This window comes from Schistocerca americana, chromosome 1 (assembly GCF_021461395.2).
Source record: "Schistocerca americana isolate TAMUIC-IGC-003095 chromosome 1, iqSchAmer2.1, whole genome shotgun sequence".
NCBI lineage: Eukaryota > Metazoa > Arthropoda > Insecta > Orthoptera > Acrididae > Schistocerca > Schistocerca americana.
The window spans coordinates 267,508,754-267,530,229 of record NC_060119.1 but is presented as its reverse complement, the minus strand read 5'-3'; the positions used below and the strand labels follow the sequence as shown (position 1 = coordinate 267,530,229).

General features: G+C 45.7%; 1 protein-coding gene and 1 pseudogene across 1 annotated transcript in view; both read right to left on the bottom strand.

Moving 5' to 3' along the window:
* LOC124581857 overlaps nt 1–21,476 on the bottom strand; it is a 379,210-nt gene that overhangs the window by 37,779 nt on the left and 319,955 nt on the right. The window lies entirely within an intron of this gene.
* Nucleotides 18,591–18,708, bottom strand: LOC124560602 (annotated as a pseudogene).

The following is a 21,476-nucleotide window of genomic DNA, read 5'->3' as shown; positions in this document are numbered from 1 at the left end:
CATCACTTTTCGGGCTTTGAAAAAGGTCGGATTGTAGCCTATCGCGATTGCGGTTTATCGTATCGCGACAATGCTGCTCGCGTTCGTCGAGATCCAAAGACTGTTACCAGAATATGGAATCGGTGGGTTCAGGAGGGTAATACGGAACGCCGTGCTGGATCCCAACGGCCTCGTATCACTAGCAGTCGAGATGACAGGCATCTTATCTGCATGGCTGTAACGGATCGTGCAGCCACGTCTCGATCCCTGAGTCAACAGATGGGGACGTTTGCAAGACAACAACCATCTGCACGAACAGTTCGACGTTTGCAGCATCATGGACTATCAGCTCGGAGACTATGGCTGCGGTTACCCTCGACGCTGCATCACAGACAGGAGCGTCGGCGATGGTGTACTCAACGACGAACCTGGGTGCACGAATGGCAAAACGTCATTTTTTCGGATGAATCCAGGTTCTGTTTACAGCATCATGATGGTCGCATCCGTGTTTGGCGACATCGCGGTGAACGCACATTGGAAGCGTGTATTCGTCATCGCCATATTGGTGTATCACCCGGCGTGATGGCATGGGGTGCCATTGGTTACACGTCTCGGTCACCTCTTGTTCACATTGACGGCACTTTGAACAGTGGACGTTACATTTCAGATGTGGTACGACCCGTGGCTCTACCCTTCATTCGATCCCTGCGAAACCCTACATTTCAGCAGGATAATGCACGACCGCATGTTGCATGTCCTGTACGGGTCTTTCTGGATACAGAAAATGGTCGACTGCTGCCCTGGCCAGCACATTCTCCAGTTCTGTCACCAACTGAAAACGTCTGGTCAATGGTGGCCGAACAACTGGCTCGTCACAATATGCCAGTCACTACTCTTGATGAACTGTGGTATCGTGTTGAAGTTGCATGGGCAGCTGTACCTGTACACGCCATCCAAGCTCTGTTTGACTCAATGCCCAGGCGTACCAAGGTCGTTATTACGGCCAGAGGTGGTTGTTCTGGGTACTGATTTCTCAGGATCTATGCACCCAAATTGCGTGAAAATGTAATCACATGTTAGTTCTAGTATAATATATTTGGCCAATGAATACCCGTTTACCATCTGCATTTCTTCTTGGTGTAGCAATTTTAATGGCCAGTAGTGTAATTCAGTGCTGCTAACGGACCTATGCGGCTGGCCGTTAGTGTTTGCTGGCGGAGTAGCTTCGCCTGGACCTGTAGGCAGTCCCGTTCACCCTCCATTACTGGAGGGAAGTCTAAAGACCAGGAGCTCTGCTTCCAGGGCACAACAGGTACAGCAGGTGAAATGGTCTGCTTTTCACTGCTCATCCCTTGGGTGACAGTTGCAGACTTGGACTCTGTTGGTTAGCGCTACGTCCCTTCGGTGGCGATGCTGGCAACATAAGAGATCCCAGCGCGTCTTGTGACTCTTTTCCGTTATAGCCCAGTAGATTGGCGAGGTTGCCCAACAATTGTGCGCTTTAATATGTTCCAAGGTGTGTAGTTGGAGGCGTGGTCACCGTTTCTGGATTTGAAGAAGTGTTTTTGTGATTTTTCGAGACAGATTTCCTTGGTTGGATTGTTTCTAGAGCGCCCTGGCAGCGAAAACACAGCGGTGGTCCTCCCTTGGGTCTCAAGTATTCTGTAGTGATTTTCACTGCTGCAAGTGTCGCCATTTGGTAGAGCTTCCTGTTCTTGTCCACAGCAACGATCCGTACAAATGGTGTTTACTGGCTGGTATGGAGTGATACAAGTAGTCTAACAAGATGTTGAACGGCGCTTTCTTGATTTATATCTTCAAATGCTTCCCTTGTCTGGTAGAGCGCGCAATCTTAAATGCTGACACTTCTTACGTCGCCTTACTGAACTGTTCAGTGCACTAGCGTCTAAGCTATGGTACAGTGTTCGACGGTCTTCTTAGTATTCCATTACCAAGGGCGGTGGAGGTGGTTCTCTTCTGAGTATCGCTGGCATATCAGAATCATCATTTGCAGAACTAGCGAGTGGAGCAATCGTGTTTTAAGTTAGCTGCGCAGCCGATGCTGTGTAGCTTTCCGTGACGTTCTGTTGGTGCCAGAAAGGGGGGGGGGAGGGTCTTCGAGATGCGATTTCTTGAGGGAGCATTCTTCTTACGCCTCCCATCCTCCGTGGCCGCGTTACATCTTTTGTCAGATATAGTGTCGCGTTGCGCCGTCTCTGTTGGATAAGGCGTCTGATGAAGATGCGCGCAGAAGCAGAGATCTGTTCGTCCCAATTTGTATACTATATAGTTCTACCAAGAAGCTACGGAAGAATCAGTTAACATAAAAAGATTGGCAGTTTGAGCATAGATGATAGGAATAGATCCTCTTGTGTTCAGAGACTGGCAGGCGAAATATCCTGCACACATTTCAGATCATATGGTTGCGTGAACTGACTCGGGAATACACTCCTTCTTATAAACCAACAAAGATAGAATGACTCGCCTTTTTTCTGTCACGAAATGTGTTTTCATATATCCCCACCCCATTGCCATTCACCATATATCCCCACCCCATTGCCATTCACATGGCCATATATGTTACCACCTTACCGGCAGTGTCCAAAACCCGGGATTATATTGTTCATGGTCTACCGACAGAACTTTTACGTAAATTCTAATTTTATGACAAAGATCAGTCTGGTTTTAGTTAACACCATTTCAAAAACACTGCACTAATTAAGGTGATTACCTGAAACGTAACCTGAGCCTACTACACTCTCACTGCTAGATTCAGCAAAGCGAGTGATAACATTGGCTTTGATACAATACTCATAAAAATGGCACAGGTAAAATTCCAGAAGCTTCGGAATATAGTCCCACAGGCTGTGAAACGTAAACTTGTGAAATCACTCGTTTCTGATGTGATTGTGGCCGTACGACGGGAATTAACAGACTTTGAACGCGGAATGGTAGTTGGGGCTAGACGCATGGGACATTACATTTCGGAAATCGTTGAGAAATTCAAAATTCCGAATCCACAGAGCCAGGAGTGTGCTGAGAATACCAAATTTCTGGTATTACCTCTCACCACGGAAAACGCAGTCGCCGACGGCCTTCACCATAACGACCAAGAGCAGCGGCGTTTTCGTAGAGTTGTCAGTGCTAACACACAAGCAGCACTGCATGAGGTAAACGCAGCAATCAATGTGGGACGTACGACGAACGTCCCCGTTAGGGCAGAGCGGCGAAATCTGGCGTTAATTGGCTGTGGCAGCAGACGACCCCGACGCGAGTGCCTTTGATAACAGCACGACATCACCTGCAGCGCCTCTCCTGGGCTCGTGATTTTGTCAGTTGGACCCTAGACGGCTGGAAACTGTCGCCCGGTCAGATGACTTCCGAATTCAGTTGGTAAGGGCTGATGGTAGGGTTTGAGTGTGACGCAGACCCTACTAAGCCATGAACCCAAGTTGTCAACAAGGCATTGCGCAAGTTCGTGACGGTGGCTGTGCTTACGTGGAATGGGCTGGTCATCTGGTCCAAATGAATCGGTCATTGACTGGAAATACACTCCTGGAAATGGAAAAAAGAACACATTGACACCGGTGTGTCAGACCCACCATACTTGCTCCGGACACTGCGAGAGGGCTGTACAAGCAATGATCACACGCACGGCACAGAGGACACACCAGGAACCGTGGTGTTGGCCGTCGAATGGCGCTAGCTGCGCAGCATTTGTGCACCGCCACCGTCAGTGTCAGCCAGTTTGCCGTGGCATACGGAGCTCCATCGCAGTCTTTAACACTGGTAGCATGCCGCGACAGCGTGGACGTGAACCGTATGTGCAGTTGACGGACTTTGAGCGAGGGCGTATAGTGGGCATGCGGGAGGCCGGGTGGACGTACCGCCGAATTGCTCAACACGTGGGGCGTGAGGTCTCCACAGCACATCGATGTTGTCGCCAGTGGTCGGCGGAAGGTGCACGTGCCCGTCGACCTGGGACCGGACCGCAGCGACGCACGGATGCACGCCAAGACCGTAGGATCCTACGCAGTGCCGTAGGGGACCGCACCGCCACTTCCCAGCAAATTAGGGACACTGTTGCTCCTGGGGTATCGGCGAGGACCATTCGCAGCCGTCTCCATGAAGCTGGGCTACGGTCCCGCACACCGTTAGGCCGTCTTCCGCTCACGCCCCAACATCGTGCAGCCCGCCTCCAGTGGTGTCGCGACAGGCGTGAATGGAGGGACGAATGGAGACGTGTCGTCTTCAGCGATGAGAGTCGCTTCTGCCTTGGTGCCAATGATGGTCGTATGCGTGTTTGGCGCCGTGCAGGTGAGCGCCACAATCAGGACTGCATACGACCGAGGCACACAGGGCCAACACCGAGCATCATGGTGTGGGGAGCGATCTCCTACACTGGCCGTACACCACTGGTGATCGTCGATGGGACACTGAATAGTGCACGGTACATCCAAACCGTCATCGAACCCATCGTTCTACCATTCCTAGACCGGCAAGGGAACTTGCTGTTCCAACAGGACAATGCACGTCCGCATGTATCCCGTGCCACCCAACGTGCTCTAGAAGGTGTACGTCAACTACCCTGGCCAGCAAGATCTCCGGATCTGTCCCCCATTGAGCATGTTTGGGACTGGATGAAGCGTCGTCTCACGCGGTCTGCACGTTCAGCACGAACACTGGTCCAACTGAGGCGCCAGGTGGAAATGGCATGGCAAGCCGTTCCACAGGACTACATCCAGCATCTCTACGATCGTCTCCATGGGAGAATAGCAGCCTGCATTGCTGCGAAAGGTGGATATACACTGTACTAGTGCCGACATTGTGCATGCTCTGTTGCCTGTGTCTATGTGCCTGTGGTTCTGTCAGTGTGATCATGTGATGTATCTGACCCCAGGAATGTGTGAATAAAGTTTCCCCTTCCTGGGACAATGAATTCACGGTGTTCTTATTTCAATTTCCAGGAGCGTAGTTACGTTCGGTTACTGAGAGACCATTTGCAGCCATTTATGGACTTCATGTTCATGCGCCATGTTACTGTTCCCGACTGGTTTGAAGAATATTTTGGACAATTCGAGCGAATGGTTTGGCCACCCAGATCGCCCGACCTTAATCCCATCGAACGTATATGGGACATAGTCGAGAGGTCAGTTCGTGCACAAAATGCTGCACCGGCAAGGTTTTCACAAATATGTACAGCTATAGAGGCAGTGTGGCTCAGTATTTCTGCAGGGGACTTCCAACAACTTGTTGAGTCCATGCCATGTCGAGTTACTGCACTAAGGCGGGGAAAAGATGGTCTGACACGAAATCATGAGGTATCCCGTATATCTTGCCACCTTAGTGTATGTCTAATTAAGGTAGCTGCAGCAAGATAAGTTACCTGGCTAACATACTCTTCAACTTCATCGGCTCCTTAATGTGTTTGCGCCCCACCACTTCGCATCCAGATCAAGTATCTGTCACTTCATCATAATCACGAAGCAAGGTCTCACTTATCTAACGTAACATAGATGTGCCAATCCATACAACGAAAGTATTCAAAATATTGCCAAATTCCTCTGTTACTGCTGCTCTCCTCTGGATCAAACTCACCTGCACTCTGTGCACCATGCAATGTCCTGGTGCCCCTTTTTTCTTTTACAAAAAGGTTAAAACACTTCCTTTAGACGAATTGCTAACTTTTCCCTAGAAAATTAATATATGTGACCAGGTGCTGCCAAACATTAAAGCAAATGCCCCTAACTTCTACCAGTAATGCTGCTTTCTCTTTTCTTTTCTCAATTTGTCACCCCAATTTCTATCCCTCTCTGAGTCGGAAGTTTAGTTATTGGGACTGTAATCTGGCTACATAAAGGACTATTGTTGCGTCTGTGAGGGGGATAGCTGTACTAGGAAAGATATTATTGGCAGAAAAAGTTGGCCGAAGAGATATTAGCTCCTGAGCCAGTGTTAAAAAAAAAAGTGGCTCTGAGCACTATGGGACTTAACTTTTGAGGTCATCAGTCCCCTAGAACTTAGAACTACTTAAACCTAACTAACCTAAGGACATCACACACATCCGTGCCCGAGGCAGGATTCGAACCTGCGACCGTAGCGGTCGCGCGGCTCCAGACAGTGTTAAAAAGTTTTCCGCTTCAGCACTATATTGAAAATTAGGGTTTATAAATATATAACGGCTTTAAATGTAGATCCACTACCTGAAAAAAGAAAGGGAAGCGCCTGGATGGGTAGGAGGAAACGAAATGAAAATTCACAGGTTGAGAGGGTAAGTATACCCGGCTGGTGTGGCCGTGCGGTTGTAGGCGCTAGAGTCTGGAACCGAGCGACCGCTGCGGTCGCAGGTTCGAATCGTGCCTCGGGCATGGATGTGTGTGATGTCCTTAGGTTAGTTACGTTTAATTAGTTCTAAGTTCTAGGCGACTGATGACCTCAGAAGTTAAGTCGCATAGTGCTCAGAGCCTTTTGATCCATTTTTTAAGTGATATTATTTCACTTATTACAAAATCGAGTCAAATTTATAAAATACTTGGAAGCCTAGCACACATATCAGTATGATGTTGCACCCAGTATGACCTAGATACAAGTACTGATTCAGTTGGGAAGGTTTCATAAAGCCATTGTAACCTCTCCTCAGGCAAGGTGTCACAGTAGTTGTGGCTGGTCCTTAATACTGGCACTGTGACGGGGATGTCGTCAGAGACGGTCCTGCACGTACTATAGGGAATAGATCCGGGGTTTTGCTTACCTCATCGTCACACAGGCAGTACATAGATATGTTCCACGTGTGGATGAGCATTTTCCGGTTGAAAATGGCATTACGACACTGTTGAATGGGAGGTAACACATGACGCAGATGGAGATGTCATCAGAGATGGTAGCGCATGTTATATCGGGAACAGAATTGGGATATTGCTGGCCACGTGACTACCTCAGCATTACGCAGACATTTAATAGACATGTTCCACGTGTGGATGAACATTATCCGGTTGAAAATGGCATTAAGACACTGTTGAATGCGAGGTAACACAGCGGGGATGGAGATGTCATCAAAGGTGGTAGTGCATGTGCTATCGGGAACAGAATGGGGGTATTGCTGGCCACGGGACGACCTCAACTTTACGCAGACATTTCATTGACGTGTTCCATGTGTGGACGAGCATTATCCTGTCGAAAACGTCACCGTGTTGCTGTTGAATGGGAGGTAACACATGAGGACGCAGGATATTCGTGACATGCGACTGCGCGCTCAAAATTCCCTCAGTCACTACCAGACATAGCCTGAAGTCAACCACAATTGACTCTCACGCAATGGTGCCAGGAGGAACACTGTTGGGTCTCGACAAAACATTGGCAGAATGAGTCCTCTCCCCAGGTCGTCACCACACTCGCCGTCGATGGTCCTCCAGAGTAGTACAGGACCGCAGTTCATTGGTAAACACAGAGTGACACTATTAATCAGCAGTCCATGCCTCCCAGTCGCGGTAGCTCTCCAAACGCTGGCCTTTGTGCTGTGCTAGTAACGGCAGTCTACCCTAGGGGCGGTAATCCCTAGTTTGGCTGCTGCTAGACTCCAACCAATGGTGCAGGATGACACAGAATGTTTCATGTTGTCCATTACTTGTTCTCGGATGGCAGGCACAGATGCGAAGGGGTTACGATGTGACTGGAGCACAATATGGCTATCCACCCTTGTTGTCGTCAGATGTGTCGAGCAGAATCTTGACAAGTAGTATGTCTGCCCTCACATTCCCATGCAGTCCAACATCTGGGCACTCTCACATCCGACTACCTCACAAATCTGGATACTGATTCAACCATCCAGCCTGAGGGAGACCCACAATAAGGCAATTTTCAAACTCTGAGGTGATGATAGCATTGTCTGACACAAATACGGGGCATCTCCATCTCTTTCACTGCGATCACTCAACATCTGACGCTATTCACGTCCCGTATATAGCTTACCAGGCCTGGTAACAAACACGAACAATACTACTGAAATCCAGTGGACGCTCTACCTATTGCAGGAAATTGCAACTCTAATCATTTACATAACCACCAGTGGTGTATAGGTGTGTGAAGTTCCACTGACGTCTGACCATGTCTCATGGATGCTTAATTTTTTATTTTTTGTCAGTCAGTGTAACTCTGCATCAATTTACGTAAGCCAAAAGTTTTCCAGGTCCAGTTCCGAAAAATTGAATGCAGATGTTTTTGTCGATTCACAGATCTGAGAACGTCTAAGGACACTCTGTTTGAATTAGTGCTAAAAGATAAGGAGGAAGCAGCATGGCAACGCAGTATATATACGAGGCGCGTTTTTTTAAAGTAGGTACCGTTTTGAAATAAAAAAAGACGTGCTAAAATATCTCAATAATTTTATTTTTACGTGAAAGCCTGTACCTTAATCTACTTTTCTACATAATTTCCGTCAATATTGTGGCACTTGTCATAACGTTGTACCAGTTTTTGAATACCCTCCTCAAAGAAGTCTGCTGCCTGACTTGTTAACCATTGCATCACCACTGTTTTGACTTCGTCATCGTCTTCAAGACGCTGACCGCCCAGGTGTTTCTTCAAGTGCAGGAACAGATGGTATTCACCACAATCTGCGCCGTTCAATTCAGAACAAAAGACGTGGCAAGTTGAGCAAGGGCACCCCCACAATGCCCGTCCGTATGTGGCGAATCAGACCAAAGATCTCATCACATCTTTTCGATGGGAAACTCTAGATCATCCTCCGTACAGCCCCGATCTTGCGCCCAGTGACTACCATCTGTTCCTGCTCTTGAAGAAACACGTGGGCGGTCAGCGTCTTGAAGACGATGACGAAGTCAAAACAGTGGTGATGCAGTGGTTAACAAGTCAGGCGATAGACTTCTGTGAGGAAGTTATTCAAAAACTGGTACAACGTTATGAAAAGAGCCTCAATATTGACGGAAATTATGTAGAAAAGTAGATTAAGGTACAGGCTTTCATGAAAAAATAAAATTATTGAGATATCTTAGCACGTCTTTTTTTAATTTCAAAACGGTACTTACTTAAAAAACACGCCTCGTACTTCGAATAGTTTCCTTGCAAACTTCTTGCATTTCATATCAACGCACACCCCTCTGCAGAGGGAGAAATACATTCTGGAAACATCCCTCAGGCTATGACTAAGCCTTGTTTCCTAAATATCCTTTCTTCCAGCAGTGCTAGTCCCGCAAGTTTCGTGGAGAACTTCTGTGAAATTTGGAAGGTGGGAGATGAGGTACTGGCAGAAGTAGGACTGTGAGAACGTGTCGTGAGCCGTGCTTGGATAGCTCAATATGTAGAGCACTTGCCCGCAAAAGGCAAAGGTCCCGAGTTCGAGTTTCGGTCCAGTACACAGTTTTGATCTACCAGAAAATTTCAGCTTCTAAATTATCTCAAACGCTACTATGAATACTGCAAGATAGGATGTGACTAAAAATGAACTTTTTTCTATACCACTTTCCCGGCCAAATTGTGGTGATGTGAGCGATAAATGTGGTGAACGTTCAGCTGGATATTTCACTCACAGAGCAAAAGTTACGGAGGGAGATGAAGTGCTGCCATGTTGTCATGGTGGAAAGCGACGCTCTCGCAATACAGCAGCAGAGGCAGGCCAAAAAGAGACGCTCCATTTTATCCAAATTGAGAGGTAATCAAAATATTTAAGCTTCGTTTCCAGTTTATGTGGTCCAAAACACGTAAGGGAATAAATTTGTCGCCGAGCGGTCTAAGGCGCTACAGTCATGTACTATGCGGCTGGTCCTGGCGGAGGTTCGAGTCCTCCCTCGGGCATGGGTGTGTGTGTTTACCCTTAGGATAATTTAGGTTAAGTAGTGTGTAAGCTTGGGGAATGATGACCTTAGCAGTTAAGTCCCATAAGATTTCACACACATTTGAACATTTTTTGAATAAATTTGTCTTAACCGTAGCATTACAATTTTCAAATTCTGAATAAAAGTTCAACAATTTAAATACTTAAGCTTCCACACTGAGGGGCAATCTCATCAAAATCCTCCTCGTTGTGCAGCCGTGTTATAAAGTACTTAAAACGCTAAAATACTAAAACCTTTCGGACGTGTTGCAGCGACCTTCATCAGGTCGTAAACTGCACCTTGAGGAAGACAGTTCCAACATGGCCGAAAAGTTGGACATTTCGGTGTTTAGCATTTTAAGTATTCGATGAGACGACGTGGCAGTATATCCACGAGCCACGAGTCTTTTAATGAGCATTATCAATGTTTTCAAAGTGCCAAAAGGTTTTTAATGTCATTCAGTGGCCCAGGGGAGGGGGGGGGGGGGGAGGGGTCATATGGGTTTTGACAATCCTCCCCTCTCACCAAAACAACATTTTGCTAAAACTGTTTATATTTTTACATGCATTCACTTCTGTATTTCTCACATAACTTGTTGAGGGTACAGTATAGTGGGAACTCAGTTTTGAATATGGCAATACGTTTGCTGCAGGATGCTATTCAGTTGTGTGCATTGGATTGCGGCCTGACCGATGATAGAAAACATATCGGACACGAAAAGGCGGCCTTTCACAGCCTCACCATACCGGCATACAACAACAATTCTCGCACCGTTCATGAGTCCTCAAGTGGAAGTGTCAAACCAAAGGAAGTTGAGAAAAGGCAAGACAGTAGGGAAAAGATGCCCCCCCCCCCCCCTAAGCAAAAATTACAGAATCACTGAGTTTCCCGAACACAGGTACAAACGAGAAATAAGCACAGCATCCCGCTCCCCCCCCCCCCCCCCCCCCCCCCCTAGCATTATATCATCGCATAGCTGTAGTATGCAGATCTGTGTTCACAGTTCTAGAGGTAAGTGAAATACTTAAAATGGTGAGCAGGCACTTCAATTTTACACCTTTTAAATAATGAAATTTACGAAGTTAGAAAAGTTTGTTGCTATGTAGTTCTTAAAACAGCTGCATGACGCAAGTACTTCCCAACTTTTTGGATAAATTCTTTTCCGATGATATGTTGGTCTGAACTGCAGTTTCTTGGATGTTCCGCTGCACCGATGTACTAAACAACAATAAATTATATAAATTGTGTTAGTACAATAGTAATGATATACTGTTATTATGTTTAAAATCGTAGGGCTCTGTGGCTGATTAAGAAGGGCGAGGGCAAGTTACGAGTGTCATTCTAACAGTAAAGAACGTTTTGATATGACGAGCCATGCAATGCTCTCCCCACCGGCACGTCATAGACATTCCTAATCGTTGGTGCCAGTATGGCGCAATGAGTAAGAACGGTGGTGACTCTTTATTTGTGTCATTGCAAAAATGTAATTAACGACTCCCTCTCCTCCCTCCACGAAGCGTGTGGGGATTATTAGCGTAATACGGTTTCTTAAGGCAAAGAAAGATCACCCCAGACAGATAACCGAGTTTTATGCAAATTTGACGAATGAAATCTCAGTTTGCAAGTGGCGTATCACATCCAACAGCGGACGAACGAATGCTCATGACGGAGAATTATCTGTCCAACGTTCTGTTGTGACTGACAAACTCAAATCAAGGACTGACATTTAACACTCAGTTCTTTAGCAAATTCTTAATGGTGATTTGGGCTATAGAAATGTGTGTGCCGAATGGGTTCCTCGGTATGCGGCAAAAGAATACAAAAAACAACGAATAGGAATTGTACTGACTTTCCTCATTTGGTACAACAAGAATGGTGAGGTGTTTTTGAACTACACTGTTATTATTACGTTCTGTAATACAATGAGGCCAACGAATACATCTATCTTTTTCCTTTACATCAGAAGCCTTTGTATTCGACGGGCTTGGAATTTCTGTTACTTTCTAGTACTAGTAGTATTGCATAAAAGTCCTCCTGCAACAAAACACCAGAAATAGGAGTGGCTCGCTCATATCCCTAAAAATCAAAAACAGCCAAACAAACTGTGAACATCAAAATGATTATGGCGACAGAATAAAAAAGACGGAGTGGATGGTTGTCCAGCGACTGTTGTTGCGATAACGCTCGCCTGCATTGTGCTGCGTTGACGAAGGGATGACTAGTGTCAACTTTTTCTCAAAAAATGTTCAAATGTGTGTGAAATCTTATGGGACTTTACTGTTAAGGTCATCAATCCCTAAGCGTACACACTACTTAACTTAAATTATCCTAAGGACAAACACACACACCCATGCCCGAGGGAGGACTCGAACCTACGCCAGGACCAGTCGCGCAGTTCATGACTGTAGTGTCTTAGACCAACTTTTTTTCAAACTGATGGATTTTTAGAATGGAAAGCACTGTGGAAATGACAATGAATTGAAAGAGAATGTTAGTGACTGGTTCAAGAAGTTGACAAGGTGACAAAATACGTTTTTCTTTCTTCATTCTGGAGAAAAATGTCTCAAGAAACGATTCTCTTTTCTTTTAGAATGACCATCGTATATTTAAGGAATAGGATTGGGGCAGGGAGGCAGTAACAGTTGGTGGCCCAGTCCCTCAGAACGGAATCTACATCAGCACGTGTCTGATGTCAAAGCCTCACTCTACGTACGAAAGAGAAGGCTACCGCGAGTGACAAACGACGATCGGCGCGGCACAGTCTCACCTTGTGCCGCAGCATTGGACTGCTGCTCCAGCTGCTGGTGGTGTTGTATCAAGTGCTGGCGGAAGATCTGCAGGTCCTGCTGGTACTGCACGGGGGGGTGGCGACAGCTGGCAGCTGGGGGTGGAGGAGGAGGCCGGTCGGGGCCCAACGGGCGGGTCGCGCGGGTTCCACAGGAAGACGTAGTAGACGGAGAGCATGATGGCCGCCAGCGACACCGAGAACATGTACGCCACCACGGTGAGCACGCGCACCAGCTTCTTGGAGTGCTTCGGCTCGTACAGCTTGTCCTTGGACTCCTCGCCCGCCAGCTTGACGGGGTTGCTGCCGCCTCCGGACCCGTTCGTGGAGCCACCACCCTCGCGGGCTCCCCCACTTGCCGTCCTCGTCAGCATCGGGGCTTTTCGGCCGCTCATCTTCTCTGTTATCTTAAAGGATCCGTCCTCAGGTCACGCGTTCACTTGCTCAAAGCCAGTTTACCCTTGTTCTCCCAGACTGTGACGCTACAGTATCTAATAGCAAGTCTCTCACTGCTGTGCTTAGTTTGCAGTCATTATTCAATCATTCACTATGTAGCTCTTCCAATGCACTTCACAGGCTTTTTAATTACCTTTACTCACGTCGTACACCGCGCACCTAGCAACGTGCAGCATTATTATTATTACGTTCTGTAATACGCTGAGACCAACGAATACATCTCTCTTTTCCCTTTACATCAGAAGCCTTTGTATTCGACGGACCTGGAATTTCTGTTACTTTCTAGTACTTTTCGAATGTCACACATCTACGTAGCGTCCTCTATTACATATCTGTACGCAACTTCACGTCATGCAAGCACTGCAAAAATGAGTTGGCAGGTAACAACACAGCTTTATTTTCCAGAGCGAAACGGGATCACTCTGACACTACAGTGCACCTGGTCCAAATCTGCACAGACTTTGCGAACTAAAATTGTAGTTTTGCTGTTAAACCAACCCTCACTTTATGCCATATAAAAACAAATGTTTATTTTCTTAGCAATATTCAGAATGGCAATATGTCTAAAATCGTAGAACCATGTAGCCTAAAATTTGTCGAACGTAACTGGTTTACATAAATGTGTAAAATCGTCGATATGTATACAAAAAACACAATTTGTCGATGTGTAGGCTTCGCTAAATGACTTCACCGCGGAAATGTACACTGTCACTACAAACAATCGCTACAACACAATTTTCCTGTATTTACTCATCTTCTTATCAATATGTAGCTGAGCGTCTTCCAATTTGATGTTTATGTTCCACTGCAGCACACAGCACTTGAGACACGACCTTACCGCCACCTACATTTTGGTCTTCTGGTGTTGACAGAAGCGATGTTGTTCTTATTACAGTTCAATTCTCACTTTTCACTGAGATGAGTCGACTGTCTTTCGTTCTGCTAAATATCCTGTGATGCACTTACACTAGCTATAGTTACTTTATCTGTGTATTCAGTCACAGGTTCGGCGCACACATCCAAAAATAACGGTGACTGGAAAACGCCGCGGCACTTAGCGCGGTTAGCCGGGATAGCAGCGCCCTGGTGCAGGCGCCGAAGGCCCACAGATGTCAGCACAGGTCGTTCGCCGAAGAAATGTTGGCTTCTTCTCTACGGAACATCCCAAACCAGCCCACTCGTGGCCCCTCTCGCCGCCACGACGATAAACAGGCGCCAGCAGATCGTCAGATAAACAGCTGAGCCGTCCCGTTTCGTTCTCGTCGGTAGGGGAGAGCAAACTTAATTTTCGTTGCGCGTTATTCCACGTGAAAGTTATTAACAACACTTAGAAAGACGTATGACGCTCGTTAGGACGCTTTCGGAACCAGAAAAGATCATCTGAACGTCGCAAATCGCATCTCTGCAGAGATGCAGTATTTTGTGCGGACGCACAGCTTCCGTTGCACGTTGGACACAGGCAACGCTCGATCAATAGCGGTTCAACAGCGCCGCGTAGCGGCTCCAATTCCAAATAGTATTGCAATGCGTAAACTGGCCCTGAGATGTCTCTACGTAGCTTCAAGTCAGGCTCTTAACAGCAGAAACGCGTCGGTAGCCAACAACAGAGCTTCGTTTTCTGAACAAAATGAAACCGCTCCGTAGCGGCGATATATTCAGCTCAGATTTTCAGAAGACAATTAAAGCTTTTCTGAAATTAATTTATTTTATAGCAGCTCACAGCTTCCCATGTACTTTACACCTACTACCAAACGTTCCTACGCTACAGAGGTTTATACCGAACTCCACCGACGAAATTTCGAAGGTTGTCTAAGAATAAATTATGAGTATTTAGGTATCATGGTCTCTAAGTCTCAGCAGTAATTTAATTATGATATATTCGTTATGTTGCCCCAGTTACTTTTCTTTCTGTGAAAATATTTCCACTACAGTGAAAAACCGTATGCTGTCAACAAAACGTACAACTCAAAACCAAGAGTATAGTGACAACCCTCAGACGTTAAAGAACTATTATGTTCAGGCCTGTAACTACAGCTAGCGTAGCCTTATGGCACGTTGTAACATCTCGTATGCTTTCCGCCTTCTATCCTGGCTACAAATTGTGTCATAAATTTTTAATAAAATGTTAAAGCAGTAATTCAATGAGCAATCTCGAACTGAGACAACGTACAGTAAGAATCAAATGTACCTCTCTGTTTCTTATGTTTGCCCCATCCACAGAGGAAGACAATACGTATCCACTTTTTTTTGGAGAAAGAACTCGTTTCAGCCACTAGAAAGAAGCGCTTACAAACGGTGTATAGTCGCCATATAAATAATTTACATTAAATAATTTACATTAACCTAAAAAGATAAAGTTCTGAAGAGTCAAAAGGTTAAAACGTCGCACATTCGAGTGTTATTATGTGAGTTTTAGAAAAAAGAATAAACAAAAGATATATAAACATTTTATTATTGTTTTACAGTCGGTATTAATCACATTGTGTTTCCAGATTCTTTCTCTACATCTACATCTACATTTATACTCCGCAAGCCACCCAACGGTGTGTGGCGGAGAGCACTTTACGTGCCACTGTCATTACCCCCCTTTCCTGTTCCAGTCGCGTATGGTTCGCGGGATGAACGACTGCCGAAAAGCCTCCGTGCGCGCTCGAATCTATCTAATTTCACATTCGTGATCTCCTCGGGAGGTATAAGTAGGGGGAAGCAATATATTCGATACCTCATCCAGAAACGCACCCTCTCTAAAACTGGACAGCAAGCTACACCGCGATGCAGAGCGCCTCTCTTGCAGAGTCTGCGACTTGAGTTTGCTAAGCTTCTCCGTAACGCTATCACGCTTACCAAATAACCCTGTGACGAAACGCGCCGCTCTTCTTTGGATCTTCTCTGTCCCGTCAACCCGACCTGGTACGGATCCCTCACTGATGGGCAATACTCAAGTATATGTCGAACGAGTGTTTTGTAAGCCACCTCCTTTATTGATGGACTACATTTTCTAAGGACTGTCCCAATGAATCTCAGCCTGGCACCCGCCATACCAACAATTAATTTTATATGATCACTCCACTTCAAATCATTCCGTACCGTAATGGTACTTGAATTACGCAACCATTACGGCACCTCACCTGAACCTCTCGATACCAGCAATATTCTACTGTGTTTCTGTTAACTACTTAACATATTTCTGAGACAACATTCAGATTTGATTTCATTTGTGATACATCGATACGTTTATATTGCAATGATATTATTCTTATGTGTATTCTTTCTTCTGTCACTATGATCTTTGACGTACTTGTAACTCTGATTTTTGGGCGCGTAAGCGATTATTAGTTAGTTAGTTGTTAGAGAGCCGGACCTTGAAAAAGTTAAGTCTTGGACGTCATGTTGGAAAGACGCATATTGTAGTCAGCTTATAAAATGTGAACTTTAACAGTGACTGTGAGGAAGATGTTTTCAAGTATGTTTTGTATTGTGAAGTGATGTTTTGTGTGTTACGTGATATTGCAATAAAAGCAATTAAAAGGAAGTGTAACTTAAATTCGGAGTGCTGATTATTTTTTTACACCACTATTGTGGTAACTTTGAAAGGTTTAATCTTCAAGAATGGTTTGTGAAGCGCATCTACAAAACTTTTGAATATAGCAGAATAAAACCTAGGCCTCTTTGCATCCGAGCTTGGAATCATCACCACCTAGATTTTCGACGAGACCAGCGTGGGAAACAAGAAAGATGAGTGCCTAGTTTATTCATTATTACATGAAATGACTTTATTAACTGTGCTCTAATGACACCTGCCACATAATAACTTTGTTGTTGCCCGAAAATGCAGTATTTAGCAGCGTGAGCAACACCACATTCATTAAATTTTGACCTTTGTTGTGGTAGGGTTGTTAGAGTACGCATACTCCCAGATATTTTACAGAAGTAACTGATACCAGTGTTTGTTCCGATATCACATAATCATACAATAAAGGATCCTTCTTTCTATGTATTCGCAATACATTACCGCCTATCCGCTGCAGATCTCCTCCGGAGATCAAATTATTTTTATAAGATCTGCTTCACAGTTAATTGCTTTCCTGGGGCACACGGATCGTAAACAAAAAAAGCAGGAGCTCCTCCCCGTCCTCCATCCAAATGCTAGCCCCCATCCCACTTCCAACTCAACAAAACGTCGGGCACACATCGTATCTCGCAGTCAGCTACCCCCTCCACCCCTCGCACACACACACACACACACACACACACACACACACACACACACACACACACACAAACATGCTACATTACCCCAATCCCCAGCTGCTCTCTTCCTACTTGAAATAACTAAGATAAACTTAAAAAAAAAAAAAAACAGGCCAGCTGAGAGAAGATGTCGCGCTCTGAGGGTTCCGTACAAACTGAATTGCAAATATGTATATAGACAGTTAATCTACTCCGGGAATCGAGAATCTCGACAGTTTTTACCTGTTATCGACATTGATACTGCCAGCATATCGGTCCTGGGAACTCCAAGACATTCGAGAATGTTTTAATCTTAAGTTTGAAGGAGGACAAGAAATGACAAAAGAAATGTTTTTAAAATAAAATATACTGCTTTTCGGCCAACGGCTTTGCCGCAGTGCTAACTCCGGTTATCGTCAGATCACCGAAGTTAAGGGCTGTCGGGCTGGGCTAGCACTTGGATACGTGACCATCCGGTCTGCCGAGCGCTGTTGGCAAGCGGGGTGCACTCAACCCTTGCGAGGTAAACTGAGGAGCTACTTGATTGAGAAGTAACGGTTCCGATCTCGTAAACTGCCATACGGCCGGGAGAGCGGTGTGCTGACTACACGCCCCTCCGTATCCGCATCCAGTGACGCCTGTGTGCTGAGGATGACACGGCAGCCGGTCGGTACCGTTGGGCCTTCCAAGGCCTCTTCGGTCGGAGTTTAGTTTAGTTTACTGCTTTTAGAGTTCACTACTTCATTCGGTAGAAACGAAACCCTTACAGGATCACTTCGTTGTCTGTCTGTCTGTCTGTCCGAGTGCTAAAAATCGTTTTCCTCAGGAAGGGGCAGACGTGTCAAGTTGAAATTTATGTCACATGCTATGCTCTGTGGGTCTCTTGCATTGCAAATCGCGTAACCTACTAAACCAGTGCACTCAAAAGATACGGGCATTTATGTCACATATTTTGACACTCACCCATCAAAATCTACAGGGTGCTTGCCGATGACCCAGAATCATGAAATATGGCAAGTAAAGATAAAAATCAGAATATTTTTTATTTGTAATGATGTCAGAGTCGCATCCCACCGTGATCACCCCATATGAGAACACAAGATAAAAGCACACCGTCTTCAGGCCACAAGTGGCCCATCGGGACCATCCGACCGCCGTGTCATCCTGAGCTGAGGATGCGGATAGGAGGGGCGTGTGGTCAGCACACCGCTCTCCCAGTCGTTACGATGGGTTTTCTGTGGCTGGAACCGCTACTATTCGGTCGAGTAGCTCCTCAATTAGCATTACGAGGCTGAGTGCACCCCGAAAAATGGCAACAGCGCATGGCCGCCTGGACGGTCTCCCATCCAAGTGCTGGCCACTCCCAACAGCGCCTAACTTCGGTGATCTGATGGGAACTGGTGTATCCACTGCGGCAAGGCTGTTGCCAGAACACAAGATAGGAGGGCTGAAAAAGCATAAGCACCCGTAGATGCTTTGAATCACGTTAAAATTTCGCCGGATCGTTCGGTCCCTAGTGATTCCAACCTGTACACGAGAGCAAAAATCGCTTGCACTGCGTTCCAAACGGACGTGATCACATTCGATGGGGATACAGTCCCGCAATGACCTCAGGGAAGCTATCATCGGTGTCAAAGGTTGTGAAGAACGTTTTACAGTAGCTCATCACACTGCAAACCGTCGTTTTCGGTCGCGAAATGTGTGGGAATCAACGCACCAGGGAAAGGCGTGATTTCACTAAGATCGTTTATGTCACCCCCAGTGGCCTTTTCGTGCCTGTACTAAGCGGCTATGTATCTGGAATGTTTTCCTTGGGCTCTCATAACAAAATCGCGTTATTTCAACAATAAGCGTCGCGTTTCCGGCCTCCATCTCGGAGGCGTCAAAAGAAGGAATGAGGGGTGAAATGTGTGTCTGAAGACAGTCCTATCGTGTGACACTTCCACGGTGACATTGGGCAGAACTGAGGTGAAATTTGGTGCCAATGTGACGTTATTAACTCAGCTTACGCGTCACATGAACTTCTGAGTTGTAGCTTTTTTTTTTTTTTTTTTTTTTTGCATTTTGTCGGCACCTTGCTTTTTTCAGCGTCGTCGAGCCCGAGGGTGATGTTGCAAAAAAATGGCTCTGAGCACTATGGGACTTAACATCTATGGTCATCAGTCCCCTAGAACTTAGAACTACTTAACCCTAACTAACCTAAGGACGTCACACAACACCCAGTCATCACGAGACAGAGAAAATCCCTGACCCCGCCGGGAATCGAACCCGGGAACCCGGGGGTGGGAAGCGAGAACGCTACCGCACGACCACGAGCTGTGGACGGTGATGTTGCAGTGCCCCACGCTTTTGCACCATTACAGAAGAAGGTTGTATGCACCTTTGAGCCAAATTTCAAACTTAAGCATCTCAATGTGAGAATTATGGGCTTTCGAAAAAGTTATCCTTTAATTCTGTTGGACAGTGAATTTAATTTACTGATCTTTTATTTTGAAAATGGCGTAAGTCCATTGTTCTAAGCCAACGAGAGACCATAGAATAATTTCCACTTTATTTATAACGAAGAATGGGATATCTTATTTATTTAGAAAACTGTCTTGTTGAAGAGTCACGCAAAATTATATTCACAGTTGTTCATTGCCTCTGGCCAATAGATAATACGAGGGGCGTTTGAAACGTCCGTGCAGAGTCCGAGAGATGGCACCACCGGCGCGTAACAAGGTCATGTTTAGTTAGTAGCATCTTTGGAAAGAACGCACACCAAGTTTCAGCCATATTGGTCTATTTATTTGTGTTTGGCATTCGAGTGAATCAAGGAAGTCGAGTGATTGTCAGAAAATGGACGGAAAAGAATTTCGTGTGGTGATTAAACATTAATTTATGAAAGGCAAAACGCCTCTGGAGACTAAAGAGAAGCTTGATAAACATTACGGTGACTCTGCACCTTCGATTAGAACAGTTTGTAAGTGGTTCCAAAATTTTCGGAGTGGCCATATGGGCACAAGTGATGCTGAACGTTCTGGACGCCCTGTGGAGGTTACGGCTCCATAAATCATTGATAAAATCCATGATATGGTGATGGATGACACAAGAGTTAAGATGTGTGAGATTGCTAGTGCTGTGGGCATCTCGAATAAACGGTTACATAGTATTTTGCATAAACATTTGGGGATGAGAAAGCTATCGGCTAGATAGGTTCCGCGATTGCTCACGCTTGACCAAAAACGGAATGGTCTTAGTGTTGCAAGGATGGTTTGCAGCTGTTCAGGAAGAATCCGTAGGACTTTAAACGTCGTTTCGTCACTGTGGAAGAAACATGAATACATTACTATACTCCTGAGACCAAAGAACAATCTAAACAATGGGTTACCAAGGGAGAATCTGCACCAAAAAAGGCGAAAACCATCCCTTCTGCCGGAAAGGTTATGGCGACTGTCTTTTGGTATTCGCCATGGATAATTCTCATCGACTATCTGGAAAAGGGTAAAACTAATACAGGTGCATATTATTCATCGTTATTGGAGCGTTTTAAAACCGAGCTGCAAGAAAAACGCCGGCGATTGGACCGCAAAAAACTCCTTTCCCATCACGATAATGCACCAGCACACACCTCAGCAATTGTGGTCGCAAAATTAATGGAAATAGGATTCCAACTCGGTTTTACATCCCCCCTATTCTCCAGACTTGGCTCCCTCGGACTACAATTTGTTCCCCAATGTGAAGAAATGGCTGGCAGGACAAAGATTTTATTCAAACGAGGAGGCGATTGCGGCAACTGTTAGCTATTTTGCAGACTTGGACAATTCCTATTATTCGGAAATGATCAACAAATTAGAACAGCGTTGGACGAAGTGTATAAGTCTAAAAGGAGACTATGTCGAAAAATAAGGAAGGTTTACCCCAATCACGTGAATAGTTTTTATTTTTGCACGGACTTTTCAAACGCCCCTCGTACGTCACACATTAATGTGTTGCAGGTAGCATAATTGGTAGAGTAGAGTGTTAGCCACCGGTGTACATGCCACTCAGTGGTAGGGTCTATCGGGACTTACCGGTGGTAGATGTTAGCGTGAACGTGTTGAAGTCTGTTCCTTTTCCATTCATGGTTGGAGTGTGTGAAGAATGACTGCTTCTATGCCTCTGTGAGGGCTTAATTCTCCGATCGGGACAATTCCATAGTGGGCCGAAGATCATTT